This window comes from Stegostoma tigrinum, chromosome 21 (assembly GCF_030684315.1).
Source record: "Stegostoma tigrinum isolate sSteTig4 chromosome 21, sSteTig4.hap1, whole genome shotgun sequence".
NCBI lineage: Eukaryota > Metazoa > Chordata > Chondrichthyes > Orectolobiformes > Stegostomatidae > Stegostoma > Stegostoma tigrinum.
The window spans coordinates 33,276,818-33,302,334 of record NC_081374.1 but is presented as its reverse complement, the minus strand read 5'-3'; positions in this window follow the sequence as shown (position 1 = coordinate 33,302,334).

Here is a 25,517-nt window from a genome sequence, read left to right as displayed (position 1 = left end):
AGAGACCCTTCCTCAGCAGGAAATGAATGTACTGGTCATACCGGAGCACTGTTCTGAGGAAGGATCACTGGACCTGAAATGTTATCTCTGATTTTCCTTCACAGCTGCAGTCAAACCTGCTAAGCCTTTCCAGCAACTTCTGTTTAGGCCCGGTCCTAAGTTGTGTGACCACCTCCTGGAATGAAGAATCCAGTAACCTTCCTTGATATACTACAGTGTCTGCTGCTCAGCCTCCAGTTTAATGACTCAAAATTCCTGCAGTTGCAAGCACTAACTGAAGATATGTTTTGCCCTGGATCAAACCAGCATCCACAGGCTCCCACTTTCTGTAACTACAGCACTTCACCTGCCCTGATGTCTTTGTAACGTGTGTTAATTAAGTGTTCATTTGTCAATTTATAATTATTACAGCCTATATTTTACAAAACACTTGGACAGTGCCAATTAGTTTTGTAATACTGATGAAACAATGCAACACCTACTGTAGTGCGAAAAAACTCACTGTTTCCAAAAATATTTATTATGGTTTATGTGATCTTATGCTTCTGGCCACTAAGAGTTTTATTTCTCTGTACCACCTCCGTCCTACTTTTTGATTCAAGTTTCATTTACTGTTCCAATGAGGCTCAAAGAAACCTCAATATGAAACAACAGTTCATCGTTGAAGCAGCACTCTAACTTTGCGGACTCATCAAATTCAACAAGTTCAGATTTAGCCAGCGCCTCCATTTTTTTCCAGACATCAGTTGCTAACAAGCTTCTCTCGATTTTTAAAAAATTTATCTGTCCTCTATACAACATCGGCTTCCTTTGCCCATGATTTCTCTTGGCAAAGAGTCACTGTTGCTTTCCAGAGTGTCACAGGCCTTTTCTTCCTATTCTTTCCACAATTGCATCATTCTTCCCTTCCTCTGTACTTGCTTAAAAAGTCACATCTCCAACACTTTCCAGTTCTGACAAAAGGTCATTAACCTGAAACATCCAGATGCAGAGGAATTTCATGCCTTTCTGAGGGGCTAAAGTGTATAATTTGGAGCTCATTGCCTTCTCACTACTTTAATGATTCCATCCAGGAAAGAGAGGATTATGTGTAACCTACCCTACCTAATGTCAATTGAGGAGCTTAAGTGATCGACACATACATGGGAATACCACCACCTACAAGTTTCCATCCAAGCTACTCGCCATTGATAGTTTGAAATATATTATCATTCCTTCAGTGTTGCTGGGGCAAAATCCTGGAAATCGGTCGCTGCTGGCATTGTGGGCCCACCTACACTTAATGGACTTCAGTGGTTCAAAAAGGCAGCTCACGATCGCCTTCTCAATGGCAAAAAGAAATGGGAACTTTTGTTGGCCCAGCCAGCAACACCAACATCCTGTGAGTGAATATTCCTCATCCCATCACTGCTGGTATTTGTCTAACAATGTTCAAGAGTTCACCATGCTAGCAGCATGACAATCAAATGATGGCATGTTTTTCCTGCGGGCTGTTGTAGCTCAAAGATATATTCAGAGCTTGCGTGAGGAGGGGGTGACCCACTGCGAGGTAACACCAATCTCTCCCAACTATCCTGCCAAGGTGCCCTCCCCACCTCCCTTGTGACCCTCACCACAAATGTACTCCTGTACTCACTCATCCCTGGTTGGGGATCTGGGTAAGTGATATGCTGATGGCCACCACTGCCAGTGACAGTGCCATCTAGTAGAGGTGCAAATCTCTGATTGATCAGTCTCTTTTGGTTGGAGGGATGTTGTCATTTAGGATGCTTTATCCCAGGAAGGCCCACTGATGGGCTGCCAATATACTCTAATCGACATATTGAAAGATATAATTACACACCTCTTGATCAGTTGGGACCCAATGAACCCAGGCCTCCAATCCCAGGGGCAGGAACACCACCACTGTGCCACAAGAGGCCTACTTGTACTAGGTGTCATGCATCTAATTAAATTAGGTTCAACAGGTTTTCCTGAAAAATGGGACTCTCATTATCATTCATCCTCTCTAGTTATCTTGATAAATGTTGCCTATCTAGTGTTTCCAGAATTTTCTCTGCTTATTTCTACTGCCTGCCATCTGCAGTGCTTAACTTTTGCACCAATATTTAAATGTGGCTTTAAGCAAAGGTCAGTTATGATTAATTTGGAAAACAATAATGAAACGGTCTGTTGGAATGCCTGGAGCTGTAACATCTCTTAAGGCCAATGAAAGAATTCTGCTTGAGGCTTCTATACTCTGGCATTTCAGAGCAGATTTGTTTTTTTCTCCCAACAAGAAGGGGGTCTTATTGAGCAGGAAAACTACACTGAACCTTGCTGATTCTACAATGGAGCTACATTGACTGCAGAGAGGATGCTGTGGAATCCTTCAAAAAATCAAACAGAGATAGGCTGCATACTGCATCTGTAGCTGAATGCTGGGTATAATTTTATAAAAGATTACAATGTGGCATAAGGAGAAACCTATCATGATTTCAGCAATTACAGTAAAGCTTTTGATCTAGTGACTTATGGATATTTTTGTAACAAAGTTAGAAATAATGAAAGTACATGATTAAATTTTGACTTCTATCCATTAGGTGTATAGCTTCTCTAAAATGTATGGAAACTCAAGTAAGAGTTCTTCATCTCTGAAAATACAAGTGAAAAAAATAATATAATGGGCTTCAGCTCACCAATCACTGGAAACTGTGGTTGGGGTAGTTTTCTGCCACCATTGCGCCTTTCCATTTCCATGCCTTACAAGAAGGGATTTTTTTAATGTCAAGGAGCAGTTTATTTCTTGATTACAATAGGTAAAACCAATATTAGTTAAGTACATCATATGTGTCTCCATAAATACCTTTTGTACTTTATGTTATATTATCACCCAATGATTTTGACATTATCACATTGTGTGGAGCTCAATACATCTCCAGAGTTAATTCTTTCAGAACTGTTATAACATCTTCCCCAAGCTTTTGTTGTAATCGTTAATTATTATAAATTCCCATATATAGCCACTTTTACAGTCACCACTGTCCCATCTCCAACAAGTCTCTGACTTCACACATGGAAGCAGTCTGGAGATTGTAAAATATCTCCAGACCCTTTTTTTCAATTGAAAGATTAGTTAAGTTTTGCCTTCAGAACAGTTTTGCTGATTCAAATTATCCATAAAATTATTTCTCTGATGGGGAAGTTTCAATTTCTTGGCTGCCCTTCATGGGAGGATGCCATTCTTGCTGAACCTGGTAGTTATTGTGTTATATTACCTAGTGGTCTCTGAACCTGCTGAATTTCCTCTGCATGTGAGCTCTCCCGTCCTAACACAGGCAGGTGCACTGTACGTCAGGGAAACTTTCACCTCACAAATCTCTACCACGGAAGATGGCAGTGCTGTTAAAATTTTCTCCCTTGTAGTAGCCTTGATTTCTGGGCCAGCCAACTGACTTTTGATTCAAACATATTCACTTTTTGCAGTGTCCTTAATGCTCCTCTTTTTGACCATCTCCTGGATGTTGGTCCTGCTTCCATGGAGTCGTTTCCATTGTGTTCAAACAAATTTTAATCTCAGTCTGCTGGTGTGTCCGTGTTGAAACATATGAGCATTTTACTTCAAATTGTTGATTAGATTGGAATCTTCACTCAAGTTCTGTGGTTTTCACTCTCATGAACCACGCATTGAGATATTGTCAGTCATATTACTGAATCATTGCTGCCCATTCACCAATATCATTGACATTGGCAATGATAGTTCTGTTTTGAGAGAAAACGGATTACAGTCATTTTTGCTAATGATAGGAATGAGTCAGTGTTGTAAATTTTTGTCCTTGTTGACAGGATGAAACAATTATTTAATGTCAATACAGGTAAACTCACCAGATTGTTTCTTCCTGAACACAGCAGGCCAAGCAGCATCTTAGGAGCACAAAAGCCAACGTTTCGGGCCTAGACTCTTCATCAGAGATCTCTGATGAAGGGTCTAGGCCCGAAACGTCAGCTTTTGTGCTCCTGAGATGCTGCTTAGCCTGCTGTGTTCATCCATCTTCACACTTTGTTATCTTGGATTCTCCAGCCTCTGCAGTTCCCATTATCTCAGATTGTTTCTTCCTAATGGGTTCTGCCCAAAATTTAAGAAGCCTGATGAAATCATTTACCAATTGCTCTTTGACTGGTTGGTTGACAACAACTTATTTCTGAACCAATTGATCTCTTGAAGTCAGAAGGACATGAAGCCAAGATGTGTGTGCAAACTCAAAAATGAAGAGTGTTGATTGTGAACCATGTACACCATTTCAACTCTTCTATACTATCTGTGTTGCAGTTTTATTTATTTTAGACATTCAGTTTTAGATGTTTATTTCATCTGGACCATGTGGTTTCAGCTTCAAAAACTGTAACTTTTCTATCTTTAGTCATATTAACTGGACTAAAAGGATTGTGACACTGGTTCCCGTATCAAACATAAAATGAACATTGACAGAAATGGAGTCTGTGAAATTTAAGTCAGAGGTATCAATGATTTTATTTGAAGAAATAATTTCCATTGGAAATGTCTTTGTTACCTTCTCTAATGGAGACATACCATCACACGTGGGCACATTTTCTCATGAACAGGGCCCAAACAAAATGACCTTTTTGTAAGAATAAGAATTTGGCTTTATAATGGATGCCTATGTCTGATCATCTTCTAGAAATAACCTACAGCCCCACAGATGTAACATTCATTTATCTTGGTTAGACATTGCCTGTGCCTGTGAGGCTTTTTTTTTGTCTTAGTATCTGCCATTTGGCTTAATCGGTGTGTTATTTGTCAAAAACCGCTGTAGAGTATTCATACCCTATAAAACAAATGGGTTCATACACTTTCTTAATTTGGGTTTGTTCCTGTCCTCTGTGAATCATTTCTGTTTCTGCTTCCAGTCCAATTTGAATTGCTTTCTTGCATGGTAACATATCTGAGAAAGACATAGCAATCATTTCAGCAACAATTTTGTCTCTCAACTCTGATTTCAAAACTCTGAAGTTAGAGTTTTCCACAAGTAGATAGTGCTCATTAACAAAGTCATCCACAGATACCTTGGGGCCTGGGATACGGGTGAGGGGGAGATGTAAGGGCAGTTGTAGCACTTCTTGCAGTTGAAAGGAAGGTGCCAGATGTGGTGGGGATGGAGGGGAGTGTGGAACAGACAAGGGAGTCTCAGAGAGAATGATCCCTCCAGATAAGGGTGGGGAGGAAAAATGTCTTTGGTAGTGGGGTCAGATTGCAGGTGGCGGAAGTGCCGGAGGGTGATGCGTTAGATCTGGAGGTTACTGGGGTTGTATGTGAGGATAAGGGGGATTCTGTTTTGGTTGTTATTGTGGGGAGGGGGTGTGAGGGATGAGTTGCAGGATACGCAGAAGACACAGTCGAGGGCATTCTCAATGACTGTGAAGGGGGAAATTGTGGTCCTTGAAAAACGAGGACATCTGAGATGCACGGGAGTGGAATGCCTCATCTTAGGTGAAGGCATGGCAGTGGCGAAGGAATTGGGAATACAGGATGGCATTTTTGCAGGAAGGTGGGTGAGAGGAGGTGTATTCTAGGTAGTTGTGGGGGATAGTAGGCTTAAAATGGATATTGGTTTCCAGGTGGTTGCCAGAGAAGCAAGAGAGGCCCAGGAAGGAGAAGGAAGTATCAGAGATGGTCCAGGTGACCTTAAGCTTGGGGTGGTAGGTGTTATGAAGTAGATTAACTGTTCAAGCTCCTTGGGGAGCATGAGGCGGTGCTGATACTGTTATTGATGTAACAGAGGAAGAGGTGGGGGATAGGGCCAGTGTCGGTATGGAAGAGGGATTGTTCCACATATCCTACAAAGAGGGAGGCAAAGCTTAGGCCCATGTGGGTACCCATGGCCACCCCTTTTTTCTATAGGAAGTGGGAGGAATTGAAGGAGAAGTTGTTAAGAGTGAGGATGAGTTCAGCTCAAGGGACAAGCGTGTCAGTGGAAGGGGACTGCTCGGCCCTGAGGGAGAGGAAGAAGCAGAGGCCCTCTAGGCCATCAGCATGAGGAATGCAAGTATATAGGGACTGGATGTTCATTGTGAAGATATCCAATCTTGAGTTTTGTTTGGCCCAACTCTTACTTTAGATGCATTTTTAAGAATTATTTCTGCTTCCATTTCTTTCTGATGTGTTTCCTTATTTCTTTTCCTTTAAAGATGTTTTAAAGATGTAATATCTCAATGCTTCTTGAAATCTGTGCCATTCAAGCATTAAATGCATTAAAATCCTGACATTTAATCAATCTCATTTATATTCTTGTAGTTTTTAAGTTGCTTAAAACATGTAAACACTGTTGTTTTGTGTATATGATAATCTTTCCATAAAGCTTTGAATTCTGCGAACTTGCAATTATGTTACGTTATTTATTTCAAGTTTTAATTTTTGCTCATTAGAAATACTTTATCAATGAATGAATGCAGGTGATTTTCCTGCCTTATGTAATTATTAAAAAAGTGGTTTCCAACTTCTCCAGCAAGATATAAGTATTCTAATTTCGTCCTAATGTTATGGACCAGACTGAACCCCCTCAAAATATGTTAAGAAGACAGTCTAAACCGCTATTTTGTTTCTTATTTTAAAGTTAAATATAGACGGCTGTGTTCTAGATGGAATTTGATTGGCCAAACTACTTACTGTTAAGTAAAACACACTTTATTTTCACACCACAGTTAAAATACAAATGAAATAAAAATTAAAGAAAAGAATTGGCTTAATTGTAACTCTATCAAAATGCTTAACAAATTGATGACTATATTAACTACTACTAATTAACTGTTCCAATGTCATAACATTTCATTAACACACCCTTGGCAAAGGCAAATTCATTAAAATAGATGATCTTACATGCAATTCTAGCAGCAGGACGAGAACTCCAGATTTTAGTCATAACAGAAAGAGGAATAAGAGCCTCCACAGACAGTTTTGATACCCTAGCAACTAAAGAAAGCGAAAGTTAAACATTACGGTTTTATGAGGCCTTGGCCCAACCATTTCAGCCTGCTTCTACTGTTCCAATTTTAAAAACCCTAAGGCCTCACAAGCTTCTAACTTATTTGCCTTTGAGCGGTCTGCTCTACACCTCTATCTCAACCTTTCTTCATAAAATCACCAGCACAAAATGTGCCTCTTAAAAGCCATAGTATTGTCACATTAGCTAGAATGGAGGCTTTCCCTCCCTTCCAAGGCCTAAAATAACCACATTGACTTGCACATACTTTTAAAATAAACTTGTATGACTGTAGCCTTAATAAATCTTCCTAACAAAATCATTAATTAAACTCTGAATATCCTGAACTAAAAGTTTTAACGTTCTTCCAACCTTCTTCTTCCAGATTCTTCCTCCAATCTTTTAAGCTTGCTGATATATTGCATTGTATAAAGTTTGAAACTTTCCAGTACTATGCTCCTGGTATAAATCTCTTTTTTTCTCTCTCTCTCTCTCTCTCTGGCCCTTACCTTTTCTCTTGCATTTGTTCCCATGGAACTTACTTACTTACAATACTGATTACATTCATTTTGAGAGGTGAGAATTCTCTTTTTGCCCCTTTTCCTTACCTGCCTGCACTTTGCACCATTTCTGTAATTCCTCTCCTTTTCCCTCAGGAATCCTTATCTTTACATCTGATGTTTTCAATTGGTCACACAGAACCGTTTTCTTAAAGTTTCCCATTGTGGCTAGGCTATGCACATCTCCCTTACCATTGTCCCTGTGCCTCTTACCAGTTCTGAGTGTTAAGGCTTTTTCCTGCTCCTGTGAGTGTTGCTGATGGCCATTTTTTGCATTTCAACTGATGACTGTGTCTGTGTCTTCTTAACTGAATAACATTCTTAAAGAAGTAAAATCTCTTGTCTTCAAAAAATTGTTTCTTCAGGATTGAATGGCTTATCTCTGCCTACTGCTGCTCACCATGTTATAGAGCACTCTGGGCACCAACCCTTGGTGACTTGTGATTGGGTAATTTACTGCCACTGGTCTTACTATCTATTCATTTTTTTTAAAGCCAATGCCTGCCTCTTTGTAGGTGACATGGAACAGTCCCTCTTCCGCACCTACACAGGCCTCAAACCCCACCTCTTCCTCGGGTACATTGATGACTGTATCGGCGCCGCCTCTTGCTCCCCAGAGGAGCTCGAACAGTTCATCCACTTCACCAACACCTTCCACCCCAACCTTCAGTTCACCTGAGCCATCTCCAGCACATCTCTCACCTTCCTGGACCTCTCAGTCTCCATCTCAGGCAACCAGCTTGCAACTGATGTCCATTTCAAGCCCACCGACTCCCACAGCTACCTAGAATACACCTCCTCCCACACACCCTCCTGCAAAAATTCCATCCCCTATTCCCAATTCCTCCGCCTCATCTGCTCCCACGATAACACATTCCACTCCCGCACATCCCAGATGTCCACATTCTTCAAGGACCACAACTTTCCCCCCACAGTGATCGAGAACGCCCTTGACCGCGTCTCCCGTATTTCCCGCAAGACATCCCTCACACCCCGCCCCCGCCACAACCGCCCAAAGAGGATCCCCCTCGATCTCACACACCACCCCATCATCCAACGCATCATCCTCCTACAATCCGACCCCACCACCCAAGACATTTTTCCATTCCCACCCCTGTCTGCTTTCCGGAGAGACCACTCTCTCTGTGATTCCCTTGTTCGCTCCACACTGCCCTCCAACCCCACTACACCCGGCACCTTCCCCTGCAACCGCAGGAAATGCTACACTTGCCCCCACACCTCCTCCCTCACCCCTATCCCAGGCCCCAAGATGACATTCCACATTAAGCAGAGGTTCACCTGCACATCTGCCAATGTGGTATACTGCATCCACTGTACCCTGTGTGGTTTCCTCTACATTGGGGAAACCAAGCGCAGGCTTGGGGACTGCTTTGCAGAACACCTCCGCTCAGTTCGCAACAAACAACTCCACCTCCCAGTCGCAAACCATTTCCACTCCCCCTCCCATTCTTTAGATGACATGTCCATCACGGGCCTCCTGCAGTGCCACAATGATGCCACCCGAAGGTTGCAGGAACAGCAACTCATATTCCGCCTGGGAACCCTGCAGCCTAATGGTATCAATGTTGACTTCACCAGTTTCAAAATCTCCCCTTCCCCCACCGCATCCCTAAACCAGCCCAGTTCGTCCCCTCCCCCCACTGCACCACACAATCAGCCCAGCTCTTCCCCTCCACCCACTGCATCCCAAAACCAGTCCAACCTGTCTCTGCCTCCCTAACCTGTTCTTCCTCTCACCCATCCCTTCCTCCCACCCCAAGCCGCACCCCCATCTACCTACTAACCTCATCCCACCTCCTTGACCTGTCCGTCTTCCCTGGGCTGACCTATCCCCTCCCTACCTCCCCACCTATACTCTCTCCACCTATCTTCTTTTCTCTCCATCTTCGGTCCGCCTCCCCCTCTCTCCCTATTTATTCCAGTTCCCTCTCCCCATCCCCCTCTCTGATGAAGGGTCTAGGCCCAAAACGTCAGCTTTTGTGCTCCTGAGATGCTGCTGGGCCTGCTGTGTTCATCCAGCCTCACATTTTATTATCGTGGTTTAGATCCGTCTTAGTCTTAGAATCCTCTTAACTGTGCTGAGTCGAGGATTCTAATTATCATAGCTAGAGGTTAGGCCATTACACACCACAAAGCCTTAACAAGAGGGATATTTGTCAGACATAACAAGTTGTAGTTCATTGCATCATAGTAATTGGCAAAATTAACACTGACCAGTTTGACATAAATTCAGTTACACAATTGTAAAAAATATAATAACATCATGTCTGTTTCCACTGGATTCTCAGCAAGATTGTTTCTCTACTGAAAAACTATGTGGTATGATCACATTGTTTGCAGCTTAATGCAACTTCAAATTTGCTATTTCAGAACCAGTACATTGTACAAAAAAACTCTCTATCAAACATTCTTTTTCTTTAAAATTTTAAGGTGTGTCTGTGCCTGACTCTTTTGGAGAGGTATTTCATTTTATAAATGGTGCTTGTAATTATCAGACTCACTTACAGATCATTTACATTTTACACTTTATTTTGAGCAGAGATCAGACAAGTGGGATTTATTGGGTGCTCTCAAATATGGAGTTGCTTAAAGAGTTTCAAGGTGAAAGGCTTCAACTGGAAGATACAAGAGTTGCTTGTCACAATTCATACTGAGATCTGGAAATCCCAGCGGATGTAACTTCCAGTGTCATCTCAGTCTTCCAGAACTACAGCGAAAATGAGCAAAGGGCATTTCTGCATTTCTCATTATTATCCAATTACAGCAGAACCTGAATGCATGTTAAACTTGTGGCATAGGTATGGTCTCTTAAAGAACTCTTTTAAATGATTCAGTGCTCGTAGGGTTGCAAAGGAAGGATTTTAGCTTTGAGCAAACCATGGGACCACTTATTGAAAGCTTCATTCAACGTTTTTATGTGTTTATATTAGCTCTATCATTGTAAACTGTATGTCATAAATTCCAACAGTCAATCAGGGGTCAATTCTAATTCCTAGCAATGGGTTCAGTATTTTCAGAATTTAAAATATCTATAACCTTTCCAGAATAAATTATTTCTGGCAGCCAAGGCACAATCATACAAGACTCCAATTAAGGATAGAACATTTCCTGTGGGAAGAAATGACCCAGTCCCTCACTTTCAGCATCAAACTCTCTTCAGATTGTGAAACTCCAGCACTGCAAAAATTATAATTTTGAATACTTCAGCCTTCCCTAAACTCCAACAGATGGAGTATTGAGCAGCCAGATTAATTTGCAGTAAGGTCAAGTTCTGCTGCAATGTGTTTTCTATATGTTTCGCATGATATGGAAAGAGATTTCCGCCTTGATTTTCAAAGAAAAGCAAAAATTTCCAACATTCAAAATCTCATCTGAAATCAATTATTCAAGATGTGGAATTCTGTCTTAAAATAAAATTTAATATCCATAAATCATAGAGCACTTAATTCAAGACACATGTTGAGGTGTTGATTATTTCATGGGTCTTCAGTGCCTCTGAAGCTATTTGTCAGATTTTAAGGAGGCAAATTGCTTTAAATTCTAATATTGTGATAAACAAGATTTCACGAATGTGCTTTGCAGTTCAATCCTTCAGTACAGCTACTTTTCATGACGTTATACCTAATTATATAATAACATTAGTCAGGCAGGTTGAATCAGAGTTGTGTGCCCAATCAGTATTGGTGTTTCGATCTGCAATTTTAAATTTTTGAAGTGAATTCGAGCTTAAGGCTGGATGGCAAATATAATTCTCCAAGACATTCTCAACATGAACTTGTCAGAAACTGCTGTTAATTACGCCATAAGGGGAGAAATGAGCAACCTGAAAGACAATGTGGCAGGCTTTGATACTGGACTGTCGCCATCATTAAAACTAAAAAGGATTTTTTTTCTAACCAGGAAAAGCTAAACGAACCATGGGCTCTTTCAGAAAATACAATTAAAATTATGTCCTATGCTTAAAGTCTCGCTAAGTTATTAAGCGTCTATAACATATATTACTTGATTGGTAAACAAATACTCTTGTACAACTCTTGTTTAGAGTGTGATTTTTGTAGCTGAAGAGACTAATGTCCAAATAGAAGTCCTTTCCAAATTGATACGCACAATTTGTCCTGGCTTAGATTCATAATTAGTCTCGAGCCACAACAGTTTCTGGGTGTAAGATATAATCCTCCTAGTTGTGAGGAACAGCGCCCTTTTGCAAAGAGGTCTATTAAGCATTCCACTAAGAAAACTACATAAATGTTCATATCGTGAGACCCTGGCTGGTTCTTTCCCCTCTCATAGTCATGAATACAAAGGACAAATGTTACATTTTTATCACTACCCTGGCTAATTGAGCAGAGACCTGAATGAGCACAATAAAGCAAATGGCAGTTAAATGGTTTCAGGAGACCCTGCAGTTTTGTCTTAACTTTCTGCTTTGCAGTTATCCAGTATGACCCCAATTGCTCGAGTACAATGTCTCTGCATGTTATTCTGTAAGTTGATAATCACATTCACAGCCAGAGATCATCACAAACTGATTCATTAATAGATGTGCAATCACTCCAGTATTAAACACCAGCCTGTCAGACATGAAGGTCTTTCACAAAAAAACTGTCATGATTTGTAAAGATTATTTCCACGTTTCAATCAAGATAATGTATACCAGGTTTCTGTCTCCAGTAATTGTAATGTTGGATCAGTAATCACATTTCTCAAGAAACGCTGGTACCTGCTTACTAATACTCAACTTAATTTTCATGGAATATTTGAATTTAAAGATTACTATTGCAGCTATTAGCCTACTCAAATGATGACAACCTCATTTGGCATCTTTGTCATTTTAAAGTAGCGGACTAGCTGATGCCAGCATTAAATTAGTAAAGATAATTGTCAAGGGAATGGGTTAAATATGTACAGATATTGCCAATTTGTAGTTCCAATGTTATATTCATGTTTACGTAAGGCAAATAAGTTGTGTAGTTTTTAGCAAACACCGAATGGTTTCTTCAAATGGGATGCTGTTCAAAAATGTCTCGAATCACTGCAAAATTCATTCTATTGACAAAACAAATAGGTGCCTTTTTCAACTCAAATGGGAAAATAGACTTTCAACGACAATTACATACCTGGATGAAAGAATAGATTCTGAATATTCTCCAAGATGTAAAAGCTTCTCATGCCAAAGCAGAGCAGATCCAGAACCCAAATTCAATTATTTGTTGGTAAACATTTATCACGCACCAAGAAGGGTCTAAACCTGAAATGTCAGTTTTCCCACTCCTCTGATGCTGCTTGGTCTGCTGTGTTCATCCAGCTCTACATCTTGTTATCTCATAATACCTCATACTGTTTGGTTTAAAGAGTAAGGAAGTATTTACTGAAAGTGGAATTATATTTGAAACATATACACTGACATGTAGAAAGATTTTCTGATCAGCATTTAAAAGAATGCTTCTTAACAAATATAATTGAAATTATAATTTCAATATAATAATAATAACTGATTAATTGTAAGTGATGTCAAATTATAATAAAAAATGCATATAACATAGTGGTGTTGATTTTTCATGTAGTTAGATCATGTCATAATCCTAATACATTGGTGTTATGATACGGTCTAATGACATAAAAAATCGATACCAAGGTGTAATGTACATTTCTTGTTTTGAATTGACAAATACATTGGTACCAGTGATTAATATTGTATAGTAATGTTTGCTCAGGTTGTGGTGTAAAAGGTATCCTGGTTTTTGACTAAGTAAACAACAAAACTTTTACAAGGCTATAGAGCAATTCATTACTAAAGTTCAACAATCCAATTTTCATGGAACATTTGAACCTTAAAGTTATTATTGCAGCTATTTGTTGACTCAAATGATAACACCATATATTTTCTTTTCCTTTTTAAGGTAATGATGGCATCAAATTAACAACGATAAATGTTAGAGGAATGAGTTAATAATGTACAAATATTGTCAATAATGGGAATTAAATAGACGATGTACTCAGGATGTGTGCTGTGATTCAAAGTGCTCAGATTTGTGTAAAATTGGGCCTCAGATTGTATCAACATAACTCTGGCAGACTGTCCTGTCAAATATCCAGAGGCTGCAATCCGTGGCTTGACTATCAAATACCAGCACTAGCAGTAAATAATAGAAGACTTATGGAGGGAGAACATGAGAGAAGAATGGGTGGAAGGTAAGGTGCATCAAGGAGTCGGAGTAAGGGAGAAGACAGGAAAAAAGAAGGCGGGAGAGAGGGAAGGAAGGACGTGAATGGAAAGAGCTGATGTACAAAAGGTGGAGGGAGGAAGCAAGAGGGACAGCTAGGAGGAGGGGTTGGGGGAGAGAACGGAGAATGCATGAACCTGGAAGCAAGTGGGAAAACGTTTTGGACCAGAATGCTTTTTTAGGCATATAGTGGTTATTTTCTGCTCCAACCTGGCTTCTCATGAAGGCAAATAAAGGGAGTTATCACTTCCTTGGTTAACTTTATTTTCGCTATAGTGAATGTAGAAAATATACAGAACATGACAAGCTTTGCTCAAAGTTGTTGAATGTTGACGTCATAATCATCAACAGGCATTAGGGGCTGGCTTTCTGGCAAAAACAAAACAGACAGTATGTATAAATGAGTCTTTGGCTGTTTGGCAGAATGTGACAAATGGACTCCCTCAAGGGTCTGTGCTGGGCTTGAATTTTTGCAAATTACAAGTGACTTTGATGCAGGAGCAGAGGCATGGTAACTAGTTTTGCAGATGACTCAAAGATAGGTAGGAAAGTGTGTTGTGAAAAGGATATTTGGAGACTGCAGAAGGACATAGATCAGTTAACTTAAATGGCAAATGACTGTAGCACTCTGAGGTGCAGAGGGATTTAATGAATGAGGCAGAAAGGTTATTATGCAGGTACAGCACAGAATCAGGAACAATAATGGGATGCTATCCTTTACTATGAGAGGGAGTGAACATACAAGTAAGATAATTCATGCTTCAAATATACAAGGCATCAGTGAGACCGCATCGCAAATTTTATGGTAGTTTCGGTTTCCTTATTGAAGGAAAGATGTATATACATGAAAAGCAATTCAGAGGAAGTTTACTAGATTGATATTTGGAAAGAATGGATTGTATAAGAATAAATTGCACAAGTCGGTTGTGTTTCCACTACAAGAGTTAGAGTTGCCATGATTGGAATGTGTAAGATATTTAATGGTCTTGATAAGGAGGGTGAGAGGTTGCCATCCAGGTTAAAGTCCTATGAGCTGTCTTGAGGAATACCTGGCACTGTAGGAAAGAACTTCTGGCTCGGTGGCTAAACTCAGAATGACGGGGAACAGTTTTAAATCTTGATATTGTCCTTTTAGGATAGACATAAGAAGATTTATTTCTCTCATGTGTGACTTTGGAACTCTCAGCCTCAGGTGAAAATGAGATAATTGAATGTTTTTAAGACAGATTAGATAGATTCTTGTTAAACAATGGAATCAATGGTTATCAGGAGTTGATGGAATGTCGAATTCACAAAACCACCAAATGAAGCATGACCTTATTGAACAGTGGAGCAGACCGAGAAACCAAATGGATTTGCTTGCCCATATTTTGTATGGGGTTTGACATGTGGTCCCATGCTTTCCAGTCAGTGTCTTGAACTTCTTCTTCCCCAGGAGCAACATGACACTGAGCGATGTCAGCATGTTGCAAGGTTACCACCCAGTTTACAGTCCTCTCAGGTATCTTCAGGAATGCCAGGCACTGTAGGAAGCAAGTCAATGACCCTCTCCACTCCATGAGTGCGTGCATGATTCAGCATCTTTGCCCGATAACATATACTCACTTTATCTCTGCTACTGGGCTCATATTTCTAGCAAGGTTTATGCTCCACCAAGCTCACCATTACTTGCAACATCTCCCCCACATGCTGTCACTCACCCCAATCCCTGCTACCACTAACCCTGCATGGTCTTTGCACTGCCTTCTCACTTGCACATGATACCTCCTCATTTCCACCAACAGTCAAATGTGCCATTCATTTTCATCTTCTGTAATACTGCTCCCTCTCTTTTACGTAAGATAAATGGACAAAATCAGACAGGAAGACTCAAGTAGGTGGTGTGCTGCCCATCATTTGGTTTCTCACCGTTTATGAGGGTAGGGTTCTGACCTGGCACAGCCCGAGAATGGCCTGGACTGGTATCAGATGTTGCCCTTGGCTTACTGTGCTTGAACCTCCTGAGCAAAATCTCCTGAAAGCTATGACAAGATTACTGGCCTCATGTTTATTCTAAAGCTGTATTATGTGCATGGAGTCTCTGGCTGAGCAGGCAAAACATGTAAAGATAAGACAAGGTAGGGATGCATGCAAATAGGGTGAAAGATAGTGAATGCAATTGGCCAGTCCATGGGCTGAGTGCATTTCTCTGAGTGTGCAGTATCTTTGATACAGAGCACAAAGATAGTTACCGGTGCTGCCATCAATAAGGTATTGATGAGCAGATGCACAAAAGAACCCAGAAGTGGGTCAGAGGTGTACCCTGAAGGTAGTTAGAGGCTGGCACATATCAGATGCCACCGTTTGTGAATGTGAGATTCACATGGATGGTGCTCATGGAGTGTGCCCCGAGTTGTTGATTTTTGACACAGAGAGTGTTCACATCAAGTTGTGAGCAGAGGCGCCCGGCCAAGTTTTCATGGGTCTTGCTGCTTTGGCAAATTTGGTAAAATGGGAGTGCAGATATTAATGAGGCAACTTTTAGCATTAAGAAGACATTTAACAATCACAGGTGAGCATCAATCAGCATCCTGTTTGGTAACGATAGAAAGCTGAATATCACTGAGGTGAGTTCAGCTAACAACAAGGTGTTTAACAAGCAATAATTCCCCATAACTGGCAGCTCCCCACTGTCTGGTGAGACCACAAGAGATGGAGAAAGATGATCTTGATGTGAAGATTGGCTTCACCACACTTGTGGAATGATTGTCCACATATCTCATTGTAGGCTGATCGCTCAGACCCCTATAAGATTCTATCCATTGTTTCACCTTGATAACAGCACATTGTAAATTGCAGAATGCCAACACCTATTTAAAATAGCTGGCTGAGTTCCTGAATAATATTCAGTTCCTACATGGTAATGTATGTTTTTCAGATGGCCTTGAGACGTGATGATTTTCGGCACCATTTTACACCCGGGAATCTGAGAAACGAGGTCCATTTGCTCATTTTCTGATGAACTACGAGAGGGAACATGCAAGGTTCACTATCTGTCTTTTCTAAAAAAAAACTAATTATTTCCTGCTAGTATGCTGACCTTCAGAAGGGACCAGGGATTTATAGCAGCTACCAATTGACAGAAAAAGAAACAATTTTCTTGTAATTGACTTTAGGATGTATTGTTCCACAGCTGTTAAACCTTATGGCCGAAAGACACACAGTTCCAAGAACAATTATCATCATATAATGTAATGCTACTGTCTTATAAAACAACATTCTGGCAAATGCAGCAATATATGCTACAAAAATAATGTATATTTTATGGATCAATTATGTATCTTTCTCATGGGATATGTGTGCTACTGACAAGGCTAATATTTATTGCCCATCCCTAAGAGTGCTTGAACTGAGTTACTTAGTAGGCCATTTCAAATGGTGGTTAAGAGACAAGCACATTGTTGTGGGTCTGTAGACACACATAGACGAGACAAAGTAATAATGACATACTTCCTTCCCCAAAGACATTAGTGATTCAGATGGACATTCAATACAAATGATGACAGTTATCATGGTCATCAATACCAAGCTGGCTTTATGTTCAGATGTTTGTATTTTAATTTTAATTCCACCACTGTGTAGGAAATCATATTCCCAAAGTATTAATTACAAAAGGAGAAAATGTTGGAGAAACTCAGCAGGTCATAGAATTCATAACAGTGTAGAAGCAGGCTATTCAATCCATTGAGTCCACACCAACCTCTGAAGAGCATCCCACATAGACCTACCCTTCTCCATACTCTATCCCTGCATTTCCTGTGGCTAATCCACCTATTCTGCACATCCCTGAACACTACAGGCAACTTAGCATGGCCATTCTACCTAACCTTCACATCTTTGGACTGTGGAAGGAAACCAGAACACCTGGAGGAATCCTATACTGATTTGCAGAAAACATGCAAACTCCACACAGACGATCTCCTGAGTACGGAGTTGAACCTGACTCCCTGATGCTGTGGGGCAGCAGTGCCAACCAATGAGTCACCATGCCATACAGGTCTGGCAGCATTGTGGAGGGTTAAAACAGAGTTAACTTTTGCAGTCCAAGATGATTCTTCTTTGGAAACCCAGAGTATTGGCTAAACGTCTAGACTACTAGTCCAGTGAGATTACCATAGGAACAGGAGTATTGTGATTAAGTTAATTAAGTCAGTTGTGCTGTCCGAAGCATGCAGAGTGTGGCCAAGTGGCCAACAGCCGAAACAGCAAGAGCCAAGATAAAATTGGCTAAAAAATTTCTACAGGCAAAGCCTGATGGAATGCAAAGAGGCCAAGATTACCATAGATCAAAAGCAAACAAAGATCAGCCCAGACCTGTTTTGCATGTTGAATAATGGGAGTGTCATTATGACTCAAAACTCATTTAGAGGTACTCAGCCAGAATTACAGTGAGAGATATTATGTTTGTGTATTCCATATTTTCGCCCGACCGCTTGGCATTGTGGAGAGGATGGGTACACCGAGGATGGCCTGGCCTAACCTCATTGCGTTCTGTGACCCCTTCCCTGTGAACCCATTGGCCGAACTCAAAGAGTGTTCTAGGATGCTCAGAAAGTGGGGGCGATAAGCAGGGAACCTAGCAGCCGTTCCCCTAGCGAAGTTTCTGCCAGCAAAGACACAGTGAGACCCACCATCATACCAAAATCTGCCTTCCTGTTCATTGACTCATTGTTATGAGAATACAGGGTGCCTTGGACAGGCTAGGTGCATGGACGGATGCATGGCAGATGCAGTTTAATGTGGATAAATGTGTGGTTATACACTTTGGTGGCAAGAACAGGAAGGCAGATTACTATCTCAATGGAGTCAAGTTAGGTAAAGGGGAAGCACAACGAGATCTAGGTGTTCTTGTACATCAGTCAATGAAAGCAAGCATGCAGGTACAGCAGGTAGTGAAGAAAACTAATGGCATGCTGGCCTTCATCACAAGAGGAATAGAGTATAAGAGTAAAGAGGTCCTTCTGCAGCTGTACAGGGCCCTGCTGAGACCGCACCTGGAGTATTGTGTGCAGTTTTGGTCTCCAAATTTGAGGAAGGACATTCTTGCTATTGAGGGAGTGCAACGTAGGTTCACAAGGTCAATTCCCGATATGGCGGGTCTATCATATGTTGAAAGATTGGAGCAACTGCGCTTCTATTAGTTTAGAAGGATGAGAGGGGATCTGATTGAGACATATAAGATTATTAAGGGATTGGACATTCTGGAGGCAGGAAGCATGTTTCCGCTGATGGGTGAGTCCAGAACCAGAGGACACAGTTTAGAAATAAGGGGTAGGCCATTTAGAACAGAGTTGAGGAAAAACTTCTTCACCCAGAGAGTGGTGGATATATGGAATGCTCTGCCCCAGAAGGCAATGGAGGCTAACTCTCTGGATACTTTCAAGAAAGAGATGGATAGAGCTCTTAAAGATAGTGGAATTAAGGGTTATGGGGATAAGGCAGGAACAGGATACTGATTGTGGATGATCAGCCATGATCGTAATGAATGGTGGTGCTGGCTCGAAGGGCCGAATGGCCTACTCCAGCACCTATTGTCTATTGTCTATTGACTGATGTACAAGAACACCTAGATCTCATTGTACTTCCCCTTTACCTAACTTGACACCATTTAGATAGTAATCTGCCATCCTGTTCTTGCCACCAAAGTGGATAACCAGACATTTATCCACATTAAACTGCATTTGCCATGCATCCGTCCACTCACCTAGCCTGTCCAAGTCACCTTGTATTCTCATAACATCCTCCTCACATTTCACACTGCCACCCAGCTTTGTGTCATCAGCAAATTTGCTAATATTACTTTTAATGCCCTTGTCTATATCATTAATGTATATTGTAAACAGCTGTGGTCCCAGCACCGAACTTTGTGGTACACCAATTAACCTAATTTGTTGTGTAAGACTTGTTTTTTTTAACTTACAAGTATTTTAATAAGACTAAGTGTGATCCACAGTCCTTTGTTTGTCTCACACTGGAAGGGCACCTTGATAAACACATTTTATGAGTAATAAACTGGTTGAAGTGTTTGCATAGAACATTTCTTAGGCATCATTTGCAGACAAAAATTGAGGAAAGAAAGAGAAACGGAGAGAGAGAGGATGTATGAGAAAAGCAATTTTTCACCTTTATTGTCATGTAAGCTGAAGTAACTATTTACACACAAACTCCCAGAAACATGTATGAGAAAGGGGCCATTTAATCTGTTTTTGTGTTGATCAGGAGACAGGTGTTGGTCAGGAAACAGGAAAAACTCATAAAATGATGGGTTAAGCAACATTTTTATAGAGAGAATAACGGATGTCATTTGAATGACAGTTATGTACAAATGTTTGTCCTTGTCTGTCCTCATCATGTCACATCTGCAATATGGTGCACATACTGTAGGCAGTCAGCCTGAGTTCACTTCAATGAAGTTTCCTGTTAACACACTGCTGTTGGGTTGTACGCTTGAACATGGTATTAGCAGAGCCAGCGAGTTGAGTGTCCAGACTGAAATAAAAAACACAGCCACAGAATTGTGAGTGCCACTGAAAGGAGAACAAAGATCAATAAAGCCGGCCACAGTTAAAATACTACTTAAAAGAAAATGACAGCAGTTTTTCTGTGCACAGTGGTAGAATTATACAATAGCAATAGATTTGTTGGCCAAACCAAATCGGGCACAAGGTGCTACAATTTTATCAGTGTTGGGGAGAGGCTGTTTCGAAATATGTTCCACCATAAATCAATCTGAAGAGCAGAGAAACATAAAGCAGAAATTGTGAAACCTTTGAAGTCATGCTTTTAGCCCCAAATGTGTGTCACTTAAGAATGGTGCATGTTCAATTTAGGGATCAACCAAGGGGAAGAAAAAAACCATTGGTCAATATGTAACACTGTTAACTGAGCTCCATGAAGCCATGAAATTGTACAACTAAAATATGAGATAGTGAAAGATGAAATCATCTCAGACATAAGAGGTCCTTTCCCACAGCACAACTGCTAAAACAATCTGACTCTTGAAGAAGTTGTAGGTGCGGGCAAAAGCGCTGAAATTGTAAAACAACAGCTATGGCACATGCTTGGGAGACAAGTGAGCTTGTCCATAGTGTGGAGAAACAGCTCAGAACTTTGTACTATGTGGAAAAACAACTAACACTTCACACCTGCAACAATATGGAGAAAAAGAACAAGAATCTGTACAGGAGCTAACAAAAAAGTACAAACTGTAATTAGTGAGAATATTATCACGTTAAAAAAAAGGTAAAGCCCAGTTTGGATAAAATAGTGTTTTAACTGCAAGAAGCAGAATTATTTTTCACACTAGTGTTCAGCTCAGAAGCAGACAAACAAAACTCTTATTGGGCTCACTGCTGACATCTTGAGATTTGTGGAAGTATTCTCACAGCCTCATTTGCCTTATGAATTCCTCTGGATTCATCAAACCACTGATGTCCTTTTTGGTAATGGGGCAGAAATTGAGCTTTCAGCTGAGAACTTTGACCACGCCCTCAACAGGACAAAGTTCTCAGCCGAGGGCTCAGTTTCTGTCCCACTACCAAAATGGAAGACATTGGCTTGGCAGTAGGCACAGAGGAAGTCATCAGGTGAATGAGACTCTGAGAACAGCATGAATGGACACTGTGCAACAATTGCCAGACAGGAATATTCCGTCCCTGTTGGGGAATACTTCAGCAGTCAAGGGCATTCAGTCTCCGATCTTCAGGTAAGCGTCCTGCAAAGCGGCCTTTGAGATATACAACCACACAGCATCATTGAGCAGAAACCGATAGCCAAGTTCGATATCCATGAAGACGGCTGCAATCATGATGTTAGGTTCATGTTGTGCTACATGTGGCCCACCACACTGTATTTGTTCTGTATTTGCAAAATCTTTGTCACTTTGTCACCATCACCTGGATAAATTTTTATGATCTCTCAACCTTAATTAGTTTGTACAGTTTTGGATTACTTATGACTTTGGCTAGGCCCTTGACATGAGACATTTATACCTATCATGTTATTCCAGTCATTTGGTTTGTCTCCAGCACCAATTGTCTCCACCACCTCAATTTTAAATTTTTGTAATTATCTCTCTGCCACATTTTAGTTGCACTATAGGTCATCCCTTCGCTTATTATTCAGCTGTTGACACTTTACTCACACCATCTAAAAGTTCTAATCACTTGCAGGGGCTTATTATTCAGCAATCCACTCACGCCATTTGTCTGGTCTTTTGATCTCTCTGCTCTTGATCTCTCTCTCTCTGCCTGTCAGTGCTGTGTTCTGATTGCTCTCTCTCACCTCACATGATGAAGGGGCTATGCTTTGAAAGCTTGTGATTTCAAATAAGCCTATTTGACTACAACCTGGTGTTGTGTGACTTCTGACCTCGTTCTCCAAGGTGAGACCCATAATAGAGTGCTGGGTGAACATTTTAATAGAAAAAGGTAAAAGATGTTTGGTTTTCTTCAAACTAAGCAACTGCTTGGTGAGTAGCATTGGTGATTATTTCTGGTCTTTAAATTAAAGGTCTTTAGCTTGTGTTTTGGTCCCTTGTCCCTTTCTCCCATTTTTTCTAAAAACTACCTTCCTAGGTATCAGATTAATAATAGTGTGTTAAACAGGAAATAAAAGTACAATGAAGCATTCAGATTGAAGATTCTTCATTTGTAAGGAGCAGGGCACGAGAGCGATATAAGTAATAATTGAAATAAAATTGATAGGGATGACAGGTCAGGCGATTGTTGCAGCTGCAGGATATGGAAGCTACTGTACAATCAGACAATCCACAGTGAGCACAACTGTACCAAATATTTGCAGCTCAAACAATTTTGGATACGGGCTGAGGAGCTGGAGTCTGAGTTGCAAACATTGTGCCATATCAAGGAGGGGGAAAGTTACTTGGATACTTTATTCCAAGAGGCAGTCACACCCTTCACTGTAGGAATCCAAATTTGGCCTGTGATCAAGGACAGAAGCGTGTGATTGTAGGTGATGGGTATGGGGACCCAAGGGGAAGTCTTGGTTAGCCACCATGCTACAATTATCCAATATTTACAAGCTCTGTGGGTGAGGGTCAGGATGCAAGGTGAATAAGCAAATTGACCATGACACCATGGTACAGGGAGTTATTCAAGTGGCCAAGCATATTGTAGCAGTGGGAGCAGACAGTGTCATCGGAGAGAAGATATTGTTCATTGCAGCCATGAGCATACTTCTCAAAGGTTGTGTTCCTGCTGAGGTTAAGGATATCTCCTTGAAGTAAAGAAAGGAACTTAGAATGGGAGGGATATGATCCAGATCTCTTTGTCCATGTTGGCACTAATGACACTCATAGGACTGGATAGGTGCTCCTGTAAAACAAAAAAAATGAACAGTCAGGAGCTATGCTAGAAGGGGAATCTTCAAGGCAATAACTTTAGGATTGCTATCTGAAACCCAAGCAAACTCGCAAAGGGTAAATAAAGTCAGAAATTAAATAAATGGTGTAAAGGGTAGTATGAGTCAAACAGTTTCAGTTCATGGGACAGGCTTCACTTGAACTGTGCTGGAACCAGTGTTCATTTGAAATGAATAGGCACTAATTAGAAGGAGCTACGTAATTATGAAATGTAAAAGGATATGGTGGCACTGCAATGCAACTGTTTTGATAATGATGTCGAGAGAAAGGCAGGAAGAGACAGAGTGTACAAGTGTACGAAACAGCAGCAATTTTGGTCAAAGGGGAAAGAAAGCAGCAAATGTAAAAGATTTTTATTTGAAAAAAAAATAAATAACTAGCACAAATAGATTTTAATGGCAATCTTACAGCCTTTCACAGATTCATGATTAAGAGGAGTCCAAAACTGGGAAATAAATATTCAGAGATTTATGGCTTTTTATAAGGATAGGCAGAAAGGGAAGGATAGTAGAGTAGCTTTGTCGGTATGTGATGGAATAAGTATGGTAGCAAGAAATGTGTTTGGAACAATTTTCTAGAACAATATGTTGCACATCTAACTAGGGATCAGGCTATTTTGGATCTGGGTGTAATGACAATGTACAATAAAAGGTGAAAAAACATGAAGGAAATAAACTGAGAGTGCAAACTAAAGGTAATATAAATGAGCTTGTTTAAGTACACTATAAGGAAGTGAGAGGACTAAGTTGATGCAGGCCATAGTGAAGATGAACTTAGAGAATGAGATTGGTGAAATAAGGCCATGAAAATACACAGGTTTGGGCTGACAAATGACTAATAAAATTCATGTCACACAAGTAGCAGGCAATGACCATCTCCAAAACGAGAGACACTAATCACCACCCTTGACATTGAATGGTGTTACCATCACTGAATTCCCCACTATTAATATCCTGGGGGCTGCCCTTTGAGCAAAAACTCAACTGGACTGGCCATATAAATACTGTGGCTACAGCAGCATGATAGAGGCTATGAATCCTGTAGCAAGTAACTCACCTCCTGACTCCCCAAATCCTGCTAACCATCTACAAGTTATAAGTCAGGAGCGTGATAGAATATCTCTACTTGCCTAGATGTGTGCAGCTCCATCAATACTCAAGAAGCTTGACACCATCCAGAACAAAGGAACCCACTGTACTGGCACACCATCCACAGCAGGGTGTACCATGTACGAGACACAAACAAAAATTTTCCAAGTCTTGTTAGATAGCCCCTTTCAAATTTACAACCATTACCATCAGGAAGAACAAGGCCAGTATGGGAACACATCTCACAACTCCCCTCCAAGCCACACACCATCCCAACTTGGACATATATCACCAAACCTTTAGTGGTGCAGAGTCAAAATCCTGGAGCTTTCGTCCTCAGGGCATTGTGGGTCTACCTATGGCAAATGGACTGCAGCTGTTTAAGAAAGTAGCTCACCACCTTCTCAAGGACAGGTAGAGTTGAGCAATAAATGCTGGCAAAACTGGCATCATTCATATCAGAAGAATAAGTAAAGAATAGTAATAAAGAATCAGGAAATGGCAGAGGTGTTGAACAAACATTGTGCATTAATCTGTATGGGTGACGACACTAATAACATTCCAAAAATATGAAATAATCAAAAGGCTAAAATGATGAATGATGGTTGGAGGAGGAAATAAACAGAATAGTGCTGACTAAAGAAAATGTGGCAGGGAAATTAATGGGACTGTAGGCCAATAATTCTCCTGGAGTTGATGGATTGGGTGGATACATGGTAGAAATCTTCCAAGAATCCTTATATTCTGGATAAGTCCCAGAGGATTGGAAATTTTCCAATGTAACAGCATTCTTTGAATAGGGAGAGAGACCGAAAACCAGTAGCTATAAGCCAATTGAGCTTAACATCTATCATTGGAAAAGTGTTAGAGCCCATTATAAATGTTGTAAAAATAGAACATTCAGAAATATATAACATAATCAAACAAGGCCAACGTGGCTTTCCAGAAGGAAAATCATGCTTCACAATTTTTTACAGTATTTCAGGGAGATAACAGCCAGGATAGATAAATGGAAACCAGTAGGTGTAATATAATTGATTTTCAAGAGGCACTTTATATGGCACCATATACAAGATTACTTAATAAGAACCTATGGTGTTGCAATAGTATCTTAGCAACAGATAGAGAATGAGCTAACAGAAGATATGACAATCTGACTGCAACAGAGGTATGTGTTGGGGCTACAATTATTTATAATATTCAATAATGAATTGGATGAGGGAAGT